Source organism: Helianthus annuus, chromosome 11, assembly GCF_002127325.2.
Source record: "Helianthus annuus cultivar XRQ/B chromosome 11, HanXRQr2.0-SUNRISE, whole genome shotgun sequence".
NCBI lineage: Eukaryota > Viridiplantae > Streptophyta > Magnoliopsida > Asterales > Asteraceae > Helianthus > Helianthus annuus.
In genome coordinates this window covers 65,174,852-65,198,436 of record NC_035443.2, presented here as the reverse complement: position 1 = coordinate 65,198,436, position 23,585 = coordinate 65,174,852, and the positions used below count along the sequence as shown (strand labels likewise).

At 37.1% G+C, this 23,585-nt stretch overlaps 1 long non-coding RNA gene across 2 annotated transcripts; it reads left to right on the top strand.

Annotated features, from left to right (window-relative positions):
• Positions 1-18,895: 18,895 nt before the first annotated feature.
• On the top strand, positions 18,896-21,660 carry LOC110892161. 2 transcript variants are annotated; one of them, XR_002565881.2, is made up of 4 exons: positions 18,896-19,065; positions 20,358-20,424; positions 21,212-21,367; positions 21,527-21,660. It is a non-coding gene; the product is annotated as an uncharacterized LOC110892161 (long non-coding RNA). The 2 variants fall into 2 exon arrangements; XR_002565880.2 differs by having other exon boundaries at positions 20,355-20,424.
• The last annotated feature ends 1,925 nt before the right edge of the window (positions 21,661-23,585 follow it).

Sequence of the window (23,585 nt, the reverse complement as noted above, 5' to 3'; positions counted from 1 at the left end):
TTAGAGTCAAATGCAACTTATTAAAAAAAGTTGACTTTTGATGTTATTTTCAGAATAACCTTTAATTATTTTTCTTGAAAAGGCTTTTTTTTCAATAAAACAGGATATATTATTCATTTTTTAAGAATAATATATTTTGTACTTTTACCTGTTTTTGATAGTAAAAGTTGCAATCTCCGGTCAGGATGTAAAATCCTTATTTTTTGTGGTGATACTATCCTTGAAAAATAGATCAAAAGGAAATAGTACAAATGTCAAGGTCTTGTCAAACTCAAGTTTGCTTTAACACAGATCAAAGATTGATTGCCAACAGACCTTAAAATACTTGGATACTCATGTCCTAATTAAAATAGCCACTATAAAAAGGTTTTTTTATCATCTGGGGTACTAAACCATTGTCAGGAATTTATAAAGGCTTCAAAACTGGTAATAGACATGTGGCAAAACCTTGAATACAAATTCCTGAAAAAACTGCTGACATATTAAACTTGACAACTTGCATTTAAAATGTATTTTGTTGAGGGTAGCATTCTTGCAGATACACCATCAACAGATGTTGGACATGATACTGTGGTTACACAAGAGAAAATCATTCCTTTCATCTGAACAACAGATGCTAAAAACTTTTGTTAAAAGCTTGTTCATCGTTGCACTAACAGTTGCTAACATAATAGCCGTTCAAATACTTACCATTACCTTCCCCTAACTACTGTTCTGCTCAAACATTTGTTTCCTAAGCAATGTCCACTACTGAAAGTCAACCTCTGTTCTCTCATTCTCTTGATAAGCACTGATGTTCAAAATCAGTGTTTTATCCACTGATGTGCTATCCACTGATAGTAAAAATCATCCACTGTTTTCACTAATGACCGTTGCAACCACTGATATTTGCTTCATCAGTGGCTCTTAAAACAACTGTCCTCCATTATTCATCTTTTCATCAGAGGTTGGCACGTGGTCAGTTTCTAGCCATCAGATCATTGTAACCGCTGCCACATCAGCATCCACTTTTTCCCTAAATAAAACCATGACCAGAATTTCAAACAGGGTTTTACACTGTCGAATTGAATTCCAAAATTCTCTTCTCAAAGTAGTTTCCACTTTCCATCTCAAATAATTCTTCGTTCTTCTTCATCAAAATGATGAAATCAAAATCAAAATCATCCTCAACTTCCAAAGAGGTCACTCAAATGGCCGCTGAACCCATTGACATCTCGTACAAATCCCCTCACAATTACTTGGGTTTACTCACAAAACCCACTACCACCCACACCTTTGATTCCATCATCGACGTCATGTCTGCATCAAAGTACAAAACTTTGCTAACAGCAGATGCTCCAATTTACCAACAAACCAAAAGAGAGTTTTGGAAAAATGCTACCCTTGACAAACAAGGCGAGAACGTCACAGCTATCAACTCTTCCATACAGGGTTAAACGATTCAAATTACTCCATAATCCATCTCGGAAGTCTTTAAACTCGATGATCATCAAGGTAAAACTTCTTTTCCTAAAAATGAGTTAAAAACTGATTTTCTGGAAAGGGGGAATGCAGAACAAACAAAAAGGGATACCTTACAAAAAGGTTTCTTCCCTTCTGCACCTAGGTTTTTATTTCACACTCTTTTGATGTGTGTTTCAAATAAAACAACTGCTTTCAACGAAATACCATTAAAGATCCAATACCTGGGTTTTGCTATTTTACATAATGAAAATTTTAATTATTCCCAGGAGATCTTTGATGACTTGGTAAAAAATGTTGATAGCAAATCATTTTTACTTTTTCCAAGGTTTCTAAGCTACTATTTTAAACAAAAATTCGGAAAGGAAAATGAAAATTTTCTCAAACAAGGTGTTTGTTTTCAAATAAATGGTTTAACACCTGAAACATTCACTAGAATGTTAACACCTACAAAAACACAAGCAGAGGTGCCTGAGCAGACTTTAGCAGCAACCACTGCTCCTCAGGTATCTGCTGCTGAGCCCACTGCTCCAGGTGATCATAGTAGCAAAACCACTACTATGAAACCCACACCTGCCATTACCAAAAAGACCAAAAAGAAATCATACAAAAAGTCCCCCAAACCCAAATCAAAGGCAACTCTGGAAGATGAGATCCCAGAGCCACTGCCAGTGACAACACAACAACCACTGCTGCTACTTCCTCACAGTAGATGGAAGAAAGATCTCCACCTTTGCCTCAAACTCCTCCTGCATCCTCACAAAAGGATCAGGTTGTAAACACAGGGACTCCACATTATGAAGCTCTGGATCCAATTGGATCCATCTTCCTCAGTCCTGATCCCAAGGACATGTCTCTTTCAACACCCATATCTTCACCCATCTCATTACCACAATCCATATTACCCTTGTTGCATGCAGTTGATATAGTTCAGACACAAACCAGTTCCTCTCAATCACCTATCACTGAGAGTACACTCCCACAAGTGACTGGGTCTGGTACTTATAACTCTGCTATCCCAGCAACAATTGAGGAGGTTACACTGCAGGGATTACAAGTAATTCCTGACAGTAGTTCAAGTGGAGCAGCAACTACAAGTGTTGGATCAAGAGATCTACATTTGGCCAGTTGTTACATTAATCAGACTCCCTTGAAGGCAATTCCTTCTATAGCAAATCTGAGAACCACCAGTGAGTCTGTTATGACCACTGGTACCTTCAAAAGGCTATCAAGTGCTGAAGGAAGAAGACCCCAGTACCAAGAACAAGGGGCATCAATGAATGATTTCTGGGATTCGGTTCCTAAGTCACACATTCATACAACCACTGCTGGTGGGGAATCAGATGGTCCCATTAAATTGGATGATGATTTACAATATGAGGAATTGACGGGGAGAATTGACTACCTTGAAACATCTGTCGCTGAAATAAAGGATATGGTGCAACAGTTGTTAAAAGCTCAAAAGGTATAACCCACTGTTGTTCCAGCTCAAGCACCTGCGCAACCTGCACCTGCTGCAAATGAGCTATGGAATTTATTTCAACCCCTTCTCGAAAAACAAAGACAAATGGCAGATCAGCAACATGCAATATATGTACAAGAGCTGAGAAACATGATGGAGTCAAGGTTTAGAAACACTCAAGCAGACATCAAGGCTATAAAGGCCCACATCCTGACAACCACTGACACTGCTCCTTCCACTGTTCTCTTCATTGATCAACTACCCCAGATAATGCCAAAAAGGGGGAGAAAATGAAGGAGTGGGAGAAGAAGGGAATAGATGATGGCCTCTATGTTGAACCAGAAAAGCATGCTTCCAAACCACCTCCCATAGACTCCAAGCACCAAACCTCTACCCAAACAGCAGATGTTAAATCCATCACTCCAACACACACCACACACCACAACCACTGCCCTACCATCACCACCTAAAATCACCTCACCACCAAAAGCCATCACTTCAACTACATCACCACCTATCAAATCACCACCTGCTGAAAAGCAGAAGACATCTACTGACACATCAGTAGTTGTAAAGACAACAGAGGTTGAAACACCAGTTGTTTCAACAGCTGTTTGCCAGCCATCTACCACTGCTCTCACCTTTTCTACAAGCAACATACAACCCAGTGTCACATCACAACCAAAACCACCTTCACCCAAAAAGCTTTATACAAGGAAAAGGAAATTCCAGAAAAATAATGATAATATACCAACACCCATTCCTTTATTCTCCACACCGTACAATGTTATCAAGCCACAACCATCCACTCCACCAACTCTTGCTAAACCAGTAAACCCTGCAAACATTGTATCCGTTGCTGAAAGTTATCCACTAGAATTGGAAGCTGTAAAGGATGAGATGAGACAATTCTATACGGTGGATGATCGTTCAAAAAGAAGATTTCCTTCTCTCATTGGCTTCAGGAATCCAGTAAATATGAATGAGTATATAAAACTCAAAGCCAGGCAAGCAGATATAAGAGCTAGAATTGAATGCAAAGATCAAGGTGATAAAGCCATTTCTGAGATAATGGAATTTTTACTCACTATGGTCTAACAAATGGAAGATTATGCAAAGGACTTGAGCAGAGATATGTCAAATATGCCACCTGATGCTGCCCTACAAAAGGAAATGAGAAAGGATTATCTTGAATTCATCATGAAAGAAAAGTTTTATCCAGCCAAAGAAGAACAATTCAGTGAATGGCCACTCATTGCACTAAAGCATGAGGTAAACAGAATCAAGAGAATCAAGAATGATCCAAGTAAGAAAAGGACAGCTCCAAATTGGAGCAAACACAAAAAGGCCATTGATAAGCTTACTTCAGAATACAAAAGAAAGAAACAAGAGCTGGTGGATGCAAAGGGAGGAACACCCAAAGCCATAGCAAAATGGACTAGGCAATACATAGATGAGGTTTATGAAAGGTTAAAGAAAAGAAGAATGACAGATCGTAGTTTACCACAGAAGCCTGAACACAAAGAGCCAAAACAGATTAGTGCTTCTAAACCACTGATCACATCAGCAGATGTCACTGAGTTAGATCAAAGAAAAAGGCAAGAGCAGATTGAAAAGGAAACTGCAGAAGACATAGCTGCAGCAAATGACATCATAAAAAAGGCCTTCAAACAAATGTCAGCTGAAAACTCTGAACTAGCAAAAGCTCAGAGTACTGATCAACAAATTCTCACAAGGCCACAATCTCCCAACTCAGCAGTAAATAAAACTCTCCCAAGAAACCCATTGGGTTCAAAAATACTAAAATGGATGTCTGATCAAAATATCCATGTATTGACACTGATCAGATCTAATGGAGAAGTAAAGCACATATGAAGGGAACAAGCACTGGGCTTAAACTGTGTAGGGATGAGGATGATACAAGTTCCATGGATTTTGAACTACAATTTAAAGGACAAGTTAGGGAACTTCTGATGAGACAATAAAGATGCAGAATAATGAAGGGTTTTGGCATTATCTGTTCCAGGGGGAGATTGTTGGGATTGAACCCTATCAGAGGAACAGATAATGAGAGCCAAAACCGGTTCACAACAGTGGATTCATCATAAGCAGTTGTTTGCATTAGACTTTCCCCTTGAAAGTGGTTATAACATCTGATGGCCCTCATCCACTGTTTATATACTACAACTGTTGTCCATTAAGTACTTCTTGTGTACAACAACTATTGAAGACAAAGTGCTGCTCCTTAATCTACTGCCCTAAGTCAAGTGCTGCTAAAGACCAAAGCCCTGCTTGGAATGAAGCAGTAGAATGAAGAAACAGTTGTTTACTTTGTCTATTTTAATAGTATCAGTGTTTAGCTAGCAGTAGTTATATGTAACAGTGGTTAAAGGTTGTTAGATGTCACTTTCATGGTGACGCCAGCTAAGATGCTTCAGTGGTTTGATTTGCCTATAAATGGAACAGTACCCTATACTGTTACATTTGATTGACTGAGTGAGTTCTTCTCCTCCAATCCTTTCATCTTGTGCAATCAACCACGGAGCATCAGGCTGTGGGGGAGTTTAGTTTGTAAGCATGCGTTGTAATCTTTTGATTTGACTTGTAACCTTTCGACTAATCGAAAGCATGTGTTTATCAAAACTATTTTCCTCTTTGATTGTGTTTATAAAGTTTGTGTTCATTTCCGCTGCATAAATCGTTGAATCATGTTTATTCATTGTTCATCTATTACAAATAAACACAATCATGAGAGACTCTGATCCTAACACTACCTGGTCGGGGGTTAAGGGAATGGTTTGGTAAGGTTCTTTCCTTGTTCAGTGTATAGATCCTGCAAGGCCCTGGGTCAAGCTTACTAGGACCTCCTTCAATACCCACTGGTAATGGATGGCGGGGGTGCGAATAACTTGATCCCCTCATATGTAAACCACTATTAATACATTAACCCGGCTACTTGGGATTGTATCTCTGCTGACTCAAACCACTTAGCCGAGGGTAACGTCACCTTCAAAAGAGGGGCCTACCACATTACACATTAATAACTTAATTAATTATCTTTTAATATTCCGACTCTTTAGGATTGTATCCTTGCTGACTTAAACTACTGGGTTGAGGGTAACGTCACCTTCAAAAGAGGGGCCTACTACTATAACTTTGATAATCTCTTAAAAAGTGCAAAAGTGCGGAAATCATCAAAGGTTACACTAAAGGCGAGTCGGTTCCAAGTGAATCATCTTGTCTATCTGTTTTTATTTTTATCTTTCAGCATATTTAGTTTTTATTTTCATGTTTAAAAACTTTTTCTAAACTTTTGATTTGATTAGACGTTGAGGATAAACCGGTACTAAAAGCTCTTGTGTCCTTGGACGACCTCGGTATCTTACCAACGCTATACTACGCTCACGATAGGTGCACTTGCCCATATGTGTGTTTACTGTTAGTAAAATATCGTGTTTTATCAATTAAATTTAAAACTTGACTAAAGTGTTAAAAAGGGCTTAAAATATACATAAAAAATATGTTCACACCGATACACATCAAGTTTTTGGAGCCGCTGTCGGGGACACAAGGATTTTAAGAAAGTTAGGAATCAACAGCCTAATCGTTTTTCTTATTTTTCTGTTTTTTTAGGATTTTTCTTAATTTTTCAATTTCTGCAGAAGCTCAGTACGGGGCCGTGCCCGCTGAACACGCCCCCGTGCCCAATGTTTGGTACTGGCAATCTTGTTTTAAGTCAGACAGTAGCTGAACACAGGGTCGTGCCTACTAAACACGCCACGTGCCCAAGCTTCAGATACTAGATACTGAAAACAGAGCCGTAAGATCCTGACGGCTGGTAATTTCTGACGCAATCACGAGTGATACTGATAATTTTTAGTTTCGCTCCTCTTATGGTACGTGGTGTCAAATATGTGGCGGAACTTAGGAAGATTTAAAATGTTATTTTTAAATTACAATCCCCACTATATAGACCCATTGTTTTCCTATAACCTTAAGATGGGCGAAAGTAAAAACAATCCCTATCTCTCCCTCAAATGCTCTCAATCATCCCTTCGAGATGAAATGATTCTTGAAGAATTATTTCAAATGGAAGAACTAATTCTCCGATGGATAAAAGAACTTTAGATGGATATAACTAATTCATCTCAAGACAATAATCAAGGAGAATTGTTGTGATCGCATTGGGAATATAACAACATCGTTGCTCCCGAAATCACCTATAACTCTTGCGTGGACTTGAGCAATAGTCGTCCCTGTGTCGATTGTGCCGTGAAGGACTCCCCATCGGTTTCCACCGATGTATACATAGACCTAAGCGATTCGACATATACCTTCTTTAACGAGAGCTCGTATAAGGAAAATAAAGGTTTGTTTTGCCCACAGGTATTTGGCTTAGGAATCACCCTTTCCGATAACCTCTTGCGTTCTTGTCTAAAACTAGGGCAACATAGGTATCTCAGGCACTTCGGTGTTGTTCCGTCCAGTAAAGAACTGCCCGATTCGGATAAACTCCTTGAAAATAGACAAAACTTCATAAACACTTCTACCCACGGGGCCGTGCCCAGGTCAGCACGCCCCCGTGTCCACCCAGAGATTCCCTTCTGACTTCTGGTCAGAATACGGACAAAAAGTGTCAGAATTTTTTCTGCACATGGGGCCGTGTCCAGCGTGCTGTCGTTTTGTATAAATGCAGCAAGATTCCTGCACTCTTGGCCCCATTCCAAAGATAAAGATCTGGTGGGATCTTCACATATACCATACTAGGTATAATCTAAAGAAGGTTCTCAACAACCATTTTGTCTTTTCTACTTTTGTCATTTGCCTTCTTCTTTATTTTCTCCTCAAAACCTCCATTAAAGTTTGAAATCTCTATGTTTTCAAGCTTTATTGTAATAGTTGTTAGGTTTCTATTCAAGGAATCTTGTTAAAAATAAGTTTTACAACATTGTTTTAAGTTATTTATGCTTAAAAATGCTTCAAAAGTCAGAAAAATGATTTAAAGCACCAAGATTCCTTGACTCAAAAATCTGCAGAGAGGTGAACACGGGACCGTGTTCAGCGAGCACGAAGCCATGTCCCAGGTACTGTTTCATTTAAATTTAACTTTTCGACTTGTTTTTCGTAGAATGTCAAGCCAGAATAGTGGAACCTCTTCAGCACATTCAAGAAACAACCATAGGGAATGAAGGCCTTCCATCGAATCAACTCTTGTGCGCTCTGTGATGGCACTGTGGGAAGCTCTTGATGAAATGACATCCGTAGAAGAAGTCCTAATCGACCATATTAATTCTCTCACGGTGGGGCTAGAAAATAGTTTTCAAGAAATCAACATCTTGCACCACAGGTTGAACATTCTTGTAACAGCTTCCATGGAACCAATCCTTCCCCAAGAGGATTGGAACCTAGCGCTTGGAGTCGTTAACCCCACCGGGTGGGATGACATCCCCGCAGAACCTCCTCTTGAAATCTACAAGAAGTTCTAGTGGAAGTCACACCTCCACAAAACGAGGATACCAATGAGCCCGCCTTTCTTCTCCCTCGGGAGATAGAGGAATGGCTCAACGATGTATGAGGGGCCATTCCCGAAGAAGAAGTCTTCAAGCCACATTCAACCGAGAGTTATCTTTCTAGGAAATTTTCCTCTTAAAATAAACTATAGGCTAGGACTTCTTTGTGGTTTTAGATTTCTTGCGTTTCCTGACCTACTTATCTAAGCTTTAGTTTATGCTTTTATTTTCTAGGATCTTATGTAATTCACTTTTTAATGAAATGATGGTTTTTAATTATTAAATGGTGTTTAGATGATGTTGTAATGAATAAAACACACTCGGGATGATAGAGATTACTAAGGGAAACTTGAACCCACACCCCATGCACAAAATCAGAGTCACCCGACAATTTTTCTTCATTATAGCAAGTTCAGCACGGGGTCATGCTCAGCCAACACACCACGTGCCCGATGATCTGCAGAAAATGCCCAGTTCAAGTAACTGGACACGGGGCCATGTTCATTGAACACGCCCCCGTTCCCAGCCTTCTGTAAACTATGATACTGGCAATATGAACACGGGGCCGTGCCCGGATCAACACGGGCTCGTGTCCGGACGCCCAGTGACACGAATTTTTATTTTTAAACACCTTTTTACACATTCAATCAACCTAAAAACTTATTTTTGGGACATATTGAGGACAATGAGTAATTTAAGTGTGGGGGATGCTTAAACCTTGATTTTTGCAAGTCCTAATAATAAGCCTTACACAAAACACTATTGGAACCGCTAATCACCCCAATTTTTTTTAGAAACTTTTCATTTTTTTACTTGTCTTGGTTTAATTTGGGAACAAGTTCTAAAAAGATTATATTTTTACCAATTTACAACCGATAGCGTTGTGATAAAAAGAACTAACATAAGAAAATTATGAAACGGCATGACAAATCTAGTTAAAATTTGATTATATATACTTGATCACATTAAAAACCCATTCCCACAAAAAGTGAGTTTTGAGCCTTTATTGAGCATACATATACACATCTTTAGATTAAATGCTCATTTTTCATTTCTTGTGTGAATAGCCGCTTGGTTTCTTACGACTGTAGAACTTGCCATGATGATACATTCCCGGTCCTTACCAACTTAAATCCAAGTAAGTAAATGATGGAGGCATTAGGACTAACCCTTTTCTTTTCAACACCATTATTTTTCATTTTTTACCACCTACCCAAAATCCCCCTAGTTAACCCCTTTGAGCCTAAACCTTTTCGTTTCTAAACCCACAAAACAAACACCCTTTACCCACCAAAACTTTTTATTTTTAAACCCTTTATTTTAGTAAAAAGCTCGGTATTCATGTGACATTCCTTATGAAAAAAATGAAGTATTGCAATTAACAACCAAGTTCCTCAAAAGAAAATTTGTTTGAAAATGCTTGGTTTGAATAAAAGTCACAAAAACAAAAAGTTTAAGACGACCGACGCTTTTTACGCTTTTAGCCCTTTTTCTAACCACTAACCCAAAACCACCTACCTTTAACCCAAGCCTAACCCTTCCCCAAGTCCTCTTGATATTTACAAACGTGTATAGTTAAAAAGGAGAAGGATTGATTGCTTGGCAAGCATAAGCATACGGTAGAAGTAAGTTCCATGCCGGTCTCGAGCGTTTCACAAAAATGCATCTTCGGCCGAGTGTTGAGTAATCTCTGGTGAGGTATGTGAACTTGTATATAAATGGAATTTTTAAAAGGCATGTTATGCCCAAATAAGTAATTTCTCTTATGAAACATTCAAAATAAATCATAACGAATAGGATTGTAAATATCATAAAAATAAAGCCTAATAAAGGTCTTGGATTCCCGACAGTCAAGACAAGCCCGAAAACTTCTCTTCTACCCATTCCATTTGGGAGTGTAAGCCACATTATAAAGAGTTTTGCTTGAGGACAAGCAAAGATTTAAGTGTGGGGGTATTTGATGTGTGTAAAATCCAACATATAAATTACATCAAATGAGGCATAAAACTAACCCTTTTTTAGTACTAATGTTGGAAAAAGTATGCTTTTGTCTTCCTTTTGTATTTTCAGGATTAAATGAGCGTAAATGAACAAAAGGAGAAAATATACAGCAAAATCTAACATAACTACAAGAAAAGGAATAAACGTGGCATGCCCGATCCCTTGACATCATCTTCCCAAGCAAAAACAAGTGAACAGAAGGCTGACCACGGCCGCATGCCCGGCTGACCACGGCCCCGTGCCCATCGGACATGGGGGTGTGGCCAGGTGTCTGCAGAAAAGGACAAAGCTATAGAAGCTTCTATTTCCCGACACGGGGGCGTGCCCAGCTCAACACGACCGTGGTCAATGCTAAGATTCGCAGAATACAAGCAAATCTTGATAGTACAGATACGCTTCTACACACGGGGCCGTGCCCAGTGGACAGGGGGGCGTGTGGAGCTAATGCAGACAAATTGCAATTAATGAAGAAAGAGAAAGTGGATGGACAAGGGGTCGTGCCCAATGGACACGGGGCCATGTCCGGGCTTCTGTGCAGCTATAAATAGAGGTGCTTGGTTCACTTCAAAGGTATCCCTTGGCAAACCACCTCTCTCCCACTTCACCCACACTCCACCACCACTACAACCCACATCCACCACCATCATCCATCATCCATCATAGAGTGTGTGGAGTAGTCTCGCGATCCAAGATTGATAGTAAGAGTTCTTGACAATCAAAGGCCATGTTTGCCTAATCTCTTACATTATTTGGTGAAGACAAGCATTTAGTGTAATACTTTTGATTTTTAATCTTTTCGCACTTTTTTTTTGGTTTTGTATTAATGACTATAATAACTAGTTTCTTATGTTGAATGTGAAACTTCCTTATCATTTATCGGTGGTGTCTTGGCGTTATTTTACTGTCTATATAACCAACCACAATCCATAGCCCTTTACTTGGTTGACAAAGTTATTTGATTTTTTTATTTATTGTTTACACATTAATAATATATGTAATATAGTGTTGTGTTAGAGATAATGCATTAAGGGCAAAAAGGACACAAAAAAATGAATATGTCCAGCTGGTTCAGTTGGTTCGGCCAGCTATATGCATGCCCAAAAGGCTGATCCATAACCGATGTTTTAGATTCAACCATTGGTTGATTTTAAGCCCCATTCTCTCAACTAACTTTATTAAATACACCATTAACTCTAACCCTAATCCTTCCCTATATAACCCAAGCCTCCTCCAAGCATTTTTCACTTTGCAAACCCTCTAAATACTCTCTCAAACACCTACAATCAGCTGATTTTCGCAAGAGTGTACAGATTCGTGCCAAGTTACGAAAACAAGCATAACTTCTTCATTTCTTGTCCATTTCACTCTATTCTTTTTCCTACATGCTTGGATTAACCCTAGCAACGTTTCCAAAGGTTTTCCCTGAAAACCAGAGCCTGGAACATCGCCAAAAGGGCTCCAAAGTGGGCTGTTTATTTCTGTTTTCATTTAATCTTTGTTAAACTTGTGTAAACTTGAGGAAACTCATCCCAAACCTATGTCCTTATGCTTATAACCACATCTGTGGTTACTTAGGCTTAAAAACAAGGTTGAGATATTCAAAATTAGAGGTATAAACCTCACAAACTTTCTGTTTTGTTCAATAGTTTAACCCACAAGTGATGTTCAAGCTTAAGGCTTGACGAACGTGTGATTTAGGATTAGCTTGGGCTGTCCTACTTGTAAATCCACACATTGCTTGATGTTTTCTCATAGATTAGTTGTTCATATTCTGTTATGTCTTGTAAGTTCATGACCCTCCTTGAATGTTCATAACATTAGGTGTAGTGGTGAACATCTAGAGGTACCTAAATGGAAGACTTGTTCTTTCTACCTCTTACATGAATTCTATGATACCAAAGAGGTTCCTAAATGGAGGATTCATCCTCCTACCTCATGCTTGAACTATTGAAGTATTGGACATATTTGTAACACCCCAAACTTCGTATGTCATAAAATAATATTATTTTGTGCTACTAGACAACGGAAGACGGTACTGTAAAACGGTACCGTAAGGAAATGATAGTAAATTTATATATGTGTGTATCTAAGTTAAATAAAGATAAAAGGCCAAGTTAGTAAGGGAAATAACAAACTTAAACACACTTTGATAGACAAGGGGGCTAATGTGTAAATGTGTAATGGAATAAAAATAAAAAAAAGAAAGATACCAGTGTTTGGTTTCTTGCGATCGTACAGAGGCAGAAGGCAAGGTAAAACCCTAGTTTCACCAACTTCATCAAATTCAGTAGGAATCTCAATGAAAATCAGATGCATGAACCTCAATTTGCAAACATCTAACCTTGTTCAGTAAAGTGGTAAGTCGAATTCTTTGATTTGGTGAATTTTAGGAAAAGGGTTTTTCATCTAATCATGAAATTATGCAAATATGAGTGTGATTTGAAGTTATGAATGCAAGATATGATAGGAATCATGTTTGATTTTAGCATTTTGATTGAGTTATAGCAAAAACCCATTGGGTGAGAAGTTAACAATTCTATCATAGTTATTTCATGTTGATGATACTTAGGAACTCCATTGTTGATTAATATGCATGTTAGGGTTTCTTGTTTAATTGAACAAGCTATGACTATAACCTGAATTTTATGACTTTATGTTGATGTTAGTAAGTTGTAATTACTTCCTTGATGATTAACTATGGTTGTACTTGATCTATGAAGATTAGGGTTCTTGATTTAAATTGGGGATTTTGGAAATTGGATGGTTTTGGAATGATTGTTTGCAAATTTGTAATGTTTTACCATCCATTGATATATAATAAATGTGTTTGATGTTCCTAACCCTTTATAAGAGTTCAACATAAGTTTTAACCATGAAAGAGGGCTGCGTTTTATGGTTTGGGTCGAAGTTAGAAGCACCATAAACATGATTTTCGCAGCTTATTAATCAGATTTTGGGCAGAATTCGAAAAATAATATAAAATCAACCGAGTGTCCGTTTGGGGTGTTCTTTATATGGTTGGAAAGCCCTAGGAGTAAATTTTCTAAAAATGTTTAGAATGAGAGGAAATAAGAAAGATAGATATACGAAAACTGCAGTACAAAACAGCTTAGCAGATTGGTTTAAAGCTGAATTATTAGTTGATTTATGAATCAGTCCTGTCTCTTCTCTTCTGAAAATCATAGAAAATTCCACTTGGGGTGATATTTTTTTGGGTTGAAAAGATATAAGAATGTTTTACATATCATATTTGAAGATGTCAAACCAAGTAAAACTGTACAAGGGTCTAATAGGCCGAATACAACAGTTGCGCAGAATAGTGGTGCACTAAAATTAAGTTTTTGTAAAACTAAATAAAAAAAGATGTTAGAACACATTAGAACTAAACAAAAATGGTTAGTTTTAGTTGTTTATGTGTATCTAACTTAGTATATTAGAAGTGTTTAAAGTACTTGCTTCAAGAGCATTGCAAGCACTTGCACTAAGGGGTGAAAACGGGTCAAACGAGTAGGGTTGACCTAATTAAAAGACTAATGGTGAAAATCGTCAAGAACACATATAACGAGTTGGATAAATAATACTTACGTATTTAAAAAGGGGGTGAATGGTCGTTATGTGTTCTAATGATTTGCAAGTTGACTTGTTGTTTAGCAGGTATGACATAGATGGGAAACAACGGGTCACAAGGATGGCATGGAAGACAACACCTCTATGGGAAAAGGTGAGTGACGCTTTACTCATGTAGCATGTTTTATTAACTATATAAATACCTTTGTGAAAATATTTATATGGTGTGCGGTAAGAATTGTAGAGGAGAGTTAATCTTAGTATGAAGTTGTGTGATAACGGTAATTATTGTCGGTGACATAAATATCCGAGTTTATTAGTATGATTAAATCATGTACAAGGTGATGGGAGTAAGATGCAGATACTGGGAGTAATAAGCAGTGTAGACTTACCACAAGATCGTTTATTGAGTATTGAGTATAAGGTATGTGATCTTTATATATATTTAGTTTGTCTAATATACGAAGTAAAGGAATTGGAACTAATAGGGATAAGAATATTGAAAACAGGGTTGGTGGATTAAACCAAGGGGTGGTAAGTATCGAGTATGGGATTTTTGTAATATAAAAAGGGATTTAATCGTGATTTATGAATTGACTAGTATGGAAGGAATTGTTTATAAGTAGTCTATTATCGGATGGTCATATGCATGACTAGGGAGGTGTGTTAATTAAGTTGAAGTGAATAGGATGGTATGTAGGTATGAATAATTGGTGTCATGGTTAGTTTAAATCTTATAAACTAGTATGCATGATGTGTATGGAAAATACATATATATATACATATGCATGTTCATAGTTATACGAAAGGCGTACATTGTGTGATAGTTAAATAGATGTATATAAACGGTTGGCACCCTTTTTACGAAGATGTAGTACTTGAACATGTTGAGATTACGGGTTTGCTAACCAAGTTATTATTGAGTATGTTTGAAACTGCAGGTTATGTATGTTGGACTTTCGAAGTGTTCATATAGAAATAAAACGATTGAATGATGGAAGGTTAATTGGGTGGAAGTAACTTATGCGGTTAGAATACGCTATGGACGTTTTAGTTTATACAATATTTTATGCTTGGTCGTCATCATCTACTAACGGGTGAGTCGCATGAAAATATATGTCAAACCCATTTAATTGGGTAATCGAATGTAAGAAAAAAAAATGAAAGTAGATACTCGAATGGAATTAAAATAATGGTTTTATAAGCAGATAAGTATATTGACTAACTTTTTAAAGCTTTATTGTTGAATGTAGGTAAATCCTCAATTTAGGCGACTTGGAGAATCGGTGCGAGCGCGTGTTCATGTTATGTCATACCAAACGCTTCCGCTAGCTTGTCCAAATGTTTTTGGTCCAAAAATTTTTGTAATGGTTTTTAGTAGTATTTTGTTGTACGAATTGTAGAATTGTATCTAGTTTGATTATGATTAAAACAGGGGTATGCCCGTTTTACGGACGGGTCATGCCCCAATTTTGTTAAAATTAATGCATATGTTATTGATATCATCGTTTTAAATTGCGAAAAGTTTGACACTCTTAAGAAATTTTTATTCTTCTAGTGTCCTTTAGTCATCTTTTTTTAGACGCAAACGCGGACGTTACAAGTTGGTATCAGAGCCTAGGTTTGAGGGATTCGAGCAAGAGTATCAGTGCTTGAACTCAAACCGATAGCTCGTGCAAAAGTGTGCTCGCTCCGAGATCGCCAATGAGGTAAAATTTTAAATTTTCGATTAATATAAGTATGTATAGTTTGTTACGGTATAAGTTTTAAGGTTCAAGTAGGTTATGGGTGATAAGGTGTGTAAAATAAGAAGTTCCGGGACCCCTGTAGCTGAAAAACGGACCCGATAAATAGTCGGAACGCCCCAAAACCGTTTTTCGGTGTTTCAGCAATAGGAAGGGCCGTCGCCGACGGGCTGTGATGCCGTTGCCGACGCCCTCATGCTTGCCGACGTCCTATTTTCCTGTCTACGGACTTTTGTGGCGACGCACAATTACAAAGCCCGTCGCCGACTGGGTATGAAGCCGTCGCCGACGGCTAGCGGAAATCAAATCCGCTGAAACTTTTTTTTTTGTTTTGTCTTGTTTTCGTACTTTGAGTTTCCAAATTGTCCAAAAGCTTAATGAATGTTCGTATAAGATCTATATAAGGCCTAGTACGATATATGTGACCATGATTAGTGGATAAGATAAACGGAATATGCTAATCATTTATTTATATGTTATTTATATGGCCAAGAGCACGCGGGTTACGTGAAGGGAAAATGCAATTGTTCGGAAGGAATGATCCATGAATGCGGTCTAGGACCGGCATTAAGGTAAGTAATAAGACGAATTGACCCCTGGTACGTATACTCAACGCGTTAATGTATGAAATAGTATAATTAGGTAAGTGAAAGGAAATTCTAAATGAATATAACAACGACATGGTAGAGGAGTTTTAAATATGTAGCACGAGCCGAAACTTAATTATTCGGGCATGATGTGGCGATTACGCGAAGACACGAAACTAGTACGTGGGTTGTGTACCTGGCCAGTACACAAGAAACGTATCACGTTCGTGAGACCGCGATAATTGCTACATGTATGTCCGTTAGAGTTGGGTAGCAGGTGGGCGTACGGGTAAAATGAGTAGTAAGACTCTCGTGAGATTGAGAGTACTAAGTAAGAGTAAAAGTGCAAGTGATAAGAATAAAATGTTGAATCCGTAAGAAGTATGGACCAACAAGCTATGAATGCAATGCTTGAATCCGCGAGACGGATTCAAGGAATGAAAGATACGAATGCAATGCTTGAATCCGCGAGACGGATTCAAGGAATGAAAGATACGAATGCAATGCTTGAATCCGCGAGACGGATTCAAGGAATGAAAGTTACGAATGCAATGCTTGAATCTGCGAGACGGATTCAAGGAATGAAAGATACGAATGCAATGCTTGAATCTGCGAGACGGATTCAAGGAATGAAAGATACGAATGCAATGCTTGAATCTGTGAGACGGATTCAAGGAATGAAAGATACGAATGCAATGCTAGAATCTGCGAGACGGATTCAAGGAATGAAAGATATGGATGCAATGCTTGAATCCGCGAGACGGATTCAAGGAATGAAAGGCATGAATGCAATATGTTCGAATCCGTGAAACAGATTTAAGATATAAAAGGCGAAACTAGTCTACATAAGAAGAAGTCGATAGCTTGACCATGATAAGTAAATGTAAAACAAATGAGCAAAAGAATGATAAGAATGAAAATATTCGAATGTGTAAGTAGTTACGGACCGAACAAGTAAATATTCCTTAAGTGATATGACCCAAATTATGTTTAAACTTATATATATATATATATATATATATGATATATATACATGAATATATTTATGCAAATGCGTCGTATGCAAGAATGGTAGAAATGATAAATGGGACATACGGGTCAGACGGCGATCGCCAATTGAACTTGGTAGTTAATGATTTGATTTGTTAAGTTTTATACTCATAGGTGAGCTTGAAGAGTAGAGACGCAATGTCACTAATCGGAAAGGAATGATCATCATAAGGCATGGATAACGGATCAATGGAATTTACTTCCGTCAGGTATGTATAAAAAGAGTTATGACATAAATAGGAGGTTATAACTCGACTAGAGATGGATGTGTTAAAATAGAATGTATATATATACAAACCGTAATGCAAAAATGTAGAATGAATTTTAAAATGCTCGTAATGATCGTCGAGTGGTATAGAACTTGAATGCTCGTAACTGTGGAAATTCTGATAGAATATAAGAGACGACAAGTACCGTTAAGAAACACTAACCTTGATGCTCGGCTTGTTGGCCATGTTCATTTGAACAAGACATTGTAGAAAAAGATACACATGGCATAAATGACAACAGTAACTATGGGAATAATGTTTAGCCTTCGTGATTTAAGTACGGATAAGTAAGTTTAGGAAGGGTGATTATAGTTGTAATAATAAGTCCTTGAATGATTATAGTATGCCTATGGTAATATATCGACCCCTCCTATGAGCTTAAAGGTAAATGAAAGTAATGATAGTAATGGAATGTCTAGGATGACTCATAGTTAACAAAAGGAAAGATAGCATATGGTGTATGAGTAGTATGAAATAAATTGATTTATTTTGATTAGTAAATATATGAATGTAATATGCTTAATTAGGAAGTTAGAAACAAGTAATAGACTTGGGTATGCACGATTAATAATTGCATAAAATTGGAATAAATTTGATGAATGAAACGCTAGTGATGGTATGCGCTTTGAGCTAGCATTATAAAGTAAAAGACACCAATAAGAGCTCTGGGTCAGAGACACTGACCCTTGTGTGATTATGAAAGTAAATTACTAATTTAAGGAGATAGGGTCAATGCGTACGATTATATTATGTTCCTGAACAAAGCCCCTGCTATAAGGCATGAGTGAATTAATGCCATGATCTGCGTTTTGAATGAAACGAGCGAATGAACTTGTATTGATAATCATCACTAGGGAACTAACATGAGGCAAGAATTCGAAATCTAATGGTATACAATCTACAAGTGTGCCCTAAGTGTGCTAAATAGAAGGGTTGGTGATAACCCGTAAGGAAAGGTATTCAATGTTAAGTGGAAATGAGCAAGGTTTCGGGGATGAAACCTCCTCTAAGGGGGGTAGATTTGTAACACCCCAAACTTCGTATGTCATAAAATAATATTATTTTGTGCTGCTAGACAATGGAAGACGGTACTGTAAAACGGTACCGTAAGGAAATGATAGTAAATTTATATATGTGTGTATCTAAGTTAAATAAAGATAAAAGGCCAAGTTAGTAAGGGAAATAACAAACTTAAACACACTTTGATGGACAAGGGGGCTAATGTGTAAATGTGTAATGGAATAAAAATAAAAAAAAGAAAGAAACCAATGTTTGGTTTCTTGCGATCGTACAGGGGCAGAAGGCAAGGTGAAACCCTAGTTTCACCAACTTCATCAAATTCAGTAGGAATCTCAATGAAAATCAGATGCATGAACCTCAATTTGCAAACATCTAACCTTGTTCAGTAAAGTGGTAAGTCGAATTCTTTGATTTGGTGAATTTTAGGAAAAGGGTTTTTCATCTAATCATGAAATTATGCAAATATGAGTGTGATTTGAAGTTATGAATGCAAGATATGATAGGAATCATGTTTGATTTTAGCATTTTGATTGAGTTATAGCAAAAACCCATTGGGTGAGAAGTTAACAATTCTATCATAGTTATTTCATGTTGATGATACTTAGGAACTCCATTGTTGATTAATATGCATGTTAGGGTTTCTTGTTTAATTGAACAAGCTATGACTATAACCTGAATTTTATGACTTTATATTGATGTTAGTAAGTTGTAATTACTTCCTTGATGATTAACTATGGTTGTACTTGATCTATGAAGATTAGGGTTCTTGATTTAAATTGGGGATTTTGGAAATTGGATGGTTTTGGAATGATTGTTTGCAAATTTGTAATGTTTTACCATCCATTGATATATAATAAATGTGTTTGATGTTCCTAACCCTTTATAAGAGTTCAACATAAGTTTTAACCATGAAAGAGGGCTGCGTTTTATGGTTTGGGTCGAAGTTAGAAGCACCATAAACATGATTTTCGCAGCTTTTTAATCAGATTTTGGGCAGAATTCGAAAAATCATATAAAATCATCCGAGTGTCCGTTTGGGGTGTTCTTTATATGGTTGGAAAGCCCTAGGAGTAAATTTTCTAAAAATGTTTAGAATGAGAGGAAATAAGAATGATAGATATACGAAAACTGCAGTACAAAACAGCTTAGCAGATTGGTTTAAAGCTGAATTATTAGTTGATTTATGAATCAGTCCTGTCTCTTCTGAAAATCATAGAAAATTCCACTTGGGGTGATATTTTTTGGGTTGAAAAGATATAAGAATGTTTTACATATCATATTTGAAGATGTCAAACCAACTAAAACTGTACAAGGGTCTAATAGGCCGAAGACAACAGTTGCGCAGAATAGTGGTGCACTAAAATAAAGTTTTTGTAAAACTAAATAAAAAAAAGATGTTAGAACACATTAGAACTAAACATAAATGGTTAGTTTTAGTTGTTTATGTGTATCTAACTTAGTATATTAGAAGTGTTTAAAGTCCTTGCTTCAAGAGCATTGCAAGCACTTGTACTAAGGGGTGAAAACGGGTCAAACGAGTAGGGTTGACCTAATTAAAAGACTAATGGTGAAAATCGTCAAGAACACATATAACGAGTTGGATAAATAATACTTACGTATTAAAAAAAGGGGTGAATGGTCGTTATGTGTTCTAATGATTTGCAAGTTGACTTGTTGTTTAGCAGGTATGACATAGATGGGAAACAACGGGTCACAAGGATGGCATGGAAGACAACACCTCTATGGGAAAAGGTGAGTGGCGCTTTACTAATGTAGCATGTTTTATTAATTATATAAATACCTTTGTGAAAATATTTATATGGTGTGCGGTAAGAATTGTAGAGGAGAGTTAATCTTAGTACGAAGTTGTGTGATAATGGTAATTATTGTCGGTGACATAAATATCCGAGTTTATTAGTATGATTAAATCATGTACAAGGTGATGGGAGTAAGATGCAGATACTGGGAGTAATAAGCAGTGTAGACTTACCACAAGATCGTTTATTGAGTATTGAGTATAAGGTATGTGATCTTTATATATATTTAGTTTGTCTAATATACGAAGTAAAGGAATTGGAACTAATAGGGATAAGATTATTGGAAACAGGGTTGGTGGATTAAACCAAGGGGTGGTAAGTATCGAGTATGGGATTTTTGTAATATAAAAAGGGATTTAATCGTGATTTATGAATTGACTAGTATGGAAGGAATTGTTTATAAGTAGTCTATTATCGGATGGTCATATGCATGACTAGGGAGGTGTGTTAATTAATTTGAAGTGAATAGGATGGTATGTAGGTATGAATAATTGGTGTCAAGGTGAGTTTAAATCGTATAAACTAGTATGCATGATGTGCATGGAAAATACATATATATATACATATGCATGTTCATAGTTATGCGAAAGGCGTACATTGTGTGATAGTTAAATAGATGTATATAAACGGTTGGCACCGTTTTTACGAAGATGTAGTACTTGAACATGATGAGATTACGGGTTTGCTAACCAAGTTATTATTGAGTATGTTTGAAAGTGCAGGTTATGTATGTCGGACTTTCGAAGTGTTGATATAGAAATAAAACGATTGAATGATGGAAGGTTAATTGGGTGGAAGTAACTTATGCGGATAGAATACGCTATGGACGTTTTAGTTTATACAATATTTTATGCTTGGTCGTCATCATCTACTAACGGGTGAGTCGCATGAAAATATATGTCAAACCCATTTAATTGGGTAATCGAATGCGTAAGAAAAAAAAAATGAAAGTACATACTCGAATGGAATTAAAATAATGGTTTTACAAGCAGATAAGTATATTGACTAACTTTTTAAAGCTTTGTTGTTGAATGTAGGTAAATCCTCAATTTAGGCGACTTGGAGAATCGGAGCGAGCGCGTGTTCATGTTATGTCATACCAAACGCTTCCGCTAGCTTGTCCAAATGTTTTTGGTCCAAAAATTTTTGTAATGGTTTTTAGTAGTATTTTGTTGAATGAATTGTAGAATTGTATATAGTTTGATTATGATTAAAACGGGGGTGTGCCCGTTTTACGGACGGGTCATGCCCAAATTTTGTTAAAATTAATGCATATGTTATTGATATCATCGTTTTAAATTACGAAAAGTTTGACACTCTTAAGAAATTTTTATTCTTCTAGTGTCCTTTGGTCGTCTTTTATTAGAAGCAAACGCGGACGTTACAATATTAATGTATAATACATGACCTATATAATACTTATATATACTATCCAACATTCGAACCTTTGATGATGAATTTGTGTTCATTCATCAAAGTACTAGATTACATCATCTAAGACCTAAAAATTGTTATGATTCTAATGGGTGTTCTGTAACATTTGTGCTTGAAATCATTATGATCAGTTCAGTTATCAATAAAACAATGTTATTTAATCCCAATGATTGTTTAGTTATGTTTTACATTTTTCATGTTTTGATTTTTGTTCAATTTCAAACTCTACATCGCTTTCTTGAGAATTATACGCAAATTGGTGTGTAAACGCACCCAGTTTAATGCGACAAATACTCCGGAACATCAACATATACTTAACATACCTTAAATAACCTTTACATAACTTAGAAATAAGTTTTGAAGGCTTTGGTATGGCAAAAAGCAAGTTAATTCGCTTACAGGGACTAAATTTGACAAATTGCGAAAGTATGACGATTCGTACTAAAACAGACATTCCAGAACATGTCCATAAGTTAAACATACCATAAATATCCTTTAAATAGCTTAGAAATAGGCTTTGAGGGGTTCGGTATGCTAAAATAAACTTTTGGATCATTCAGGGACTAAAAGTGTCAAAAAGTGCATAAGTTTGCACTTTCGCGCATAACTTACGTTCTGAATACATCGGGACATCCAAAAATTTGTGTAAGCATCTTAATATTATGCCTTAGTGTTTGGCATGAGAAAAATCCATTCGTCGCGCAATTTGGATCGTTTTTCGCGCTTATGCGCATTCCGTCGTAATTAAGCGAACGTCGCGATCGTACGGCCAAACGAACCAACATCCGGCATATTTTTGAGCATGTTTCATGTCCACAATGTTTAAGCATCATTTTAGGGCCTTAAAGATGGCTTAACAGGCCTTAAACATGTCAGAAATGACCTTAAACCACAACATGGACCTAAACTGTCATTTCTGAAACTTGTGTTCTGATCTGAACCTCCAGGCGGCCCGCGTAAAGCCAAGGTGAACCTTTACACGGCCCTCGTCAGCCTCCCAGACCAGATTCAATGTTTTTAGTCCACTTGCAACAGCCTTTCAAACCTCCAAAGGGCAACGCCACATGTCAAATCCCTATGGTGGGGGCAAAATAAGCCACCACAACATTGCGACAAGTGTACGGGTTAGATCGAGGCACGATATTCAAGAAACGATCCTAACGGTCTTGCATATCCTATAAATACCCCCCCCCATTTTGGCTAAAAACCCACAAATCTGATCTAAAAGCTCTAAGTTGATGCCATTGCTTCATACCTGAGCTCCTGGATCAAGATTAGCTTTCGGGGACCCTTCGTAATTGTTCTTTCTTTCTTTTAATCGCTTTCTAGTCCTAAAGTCAAACTATGTTTGACTTTCTGTGTTGACCAGCCTATGGTCAACATGAAGTTCGTTTGAACTTCATAACGTGAGCGTGATCACGATGGTTATAGTCCCTAGTGACTACACCTACTGATCACCACGTTATCTATGCTCAGTGACGAGTCGTAGTTTCGGCCAAAATATGCATTCTTGCGTATTTTGTAACCAAACTACTCATAGGTATCATAACCATTTGTTTTGATACCAAACCTGTTTTCTAAACTTAGTTAAGCATGTTCTAACATACTTAGCTCATCACTTTTAGTTTAGTGCTTATATAGGGTCGTAAGGTAAGCGATCTA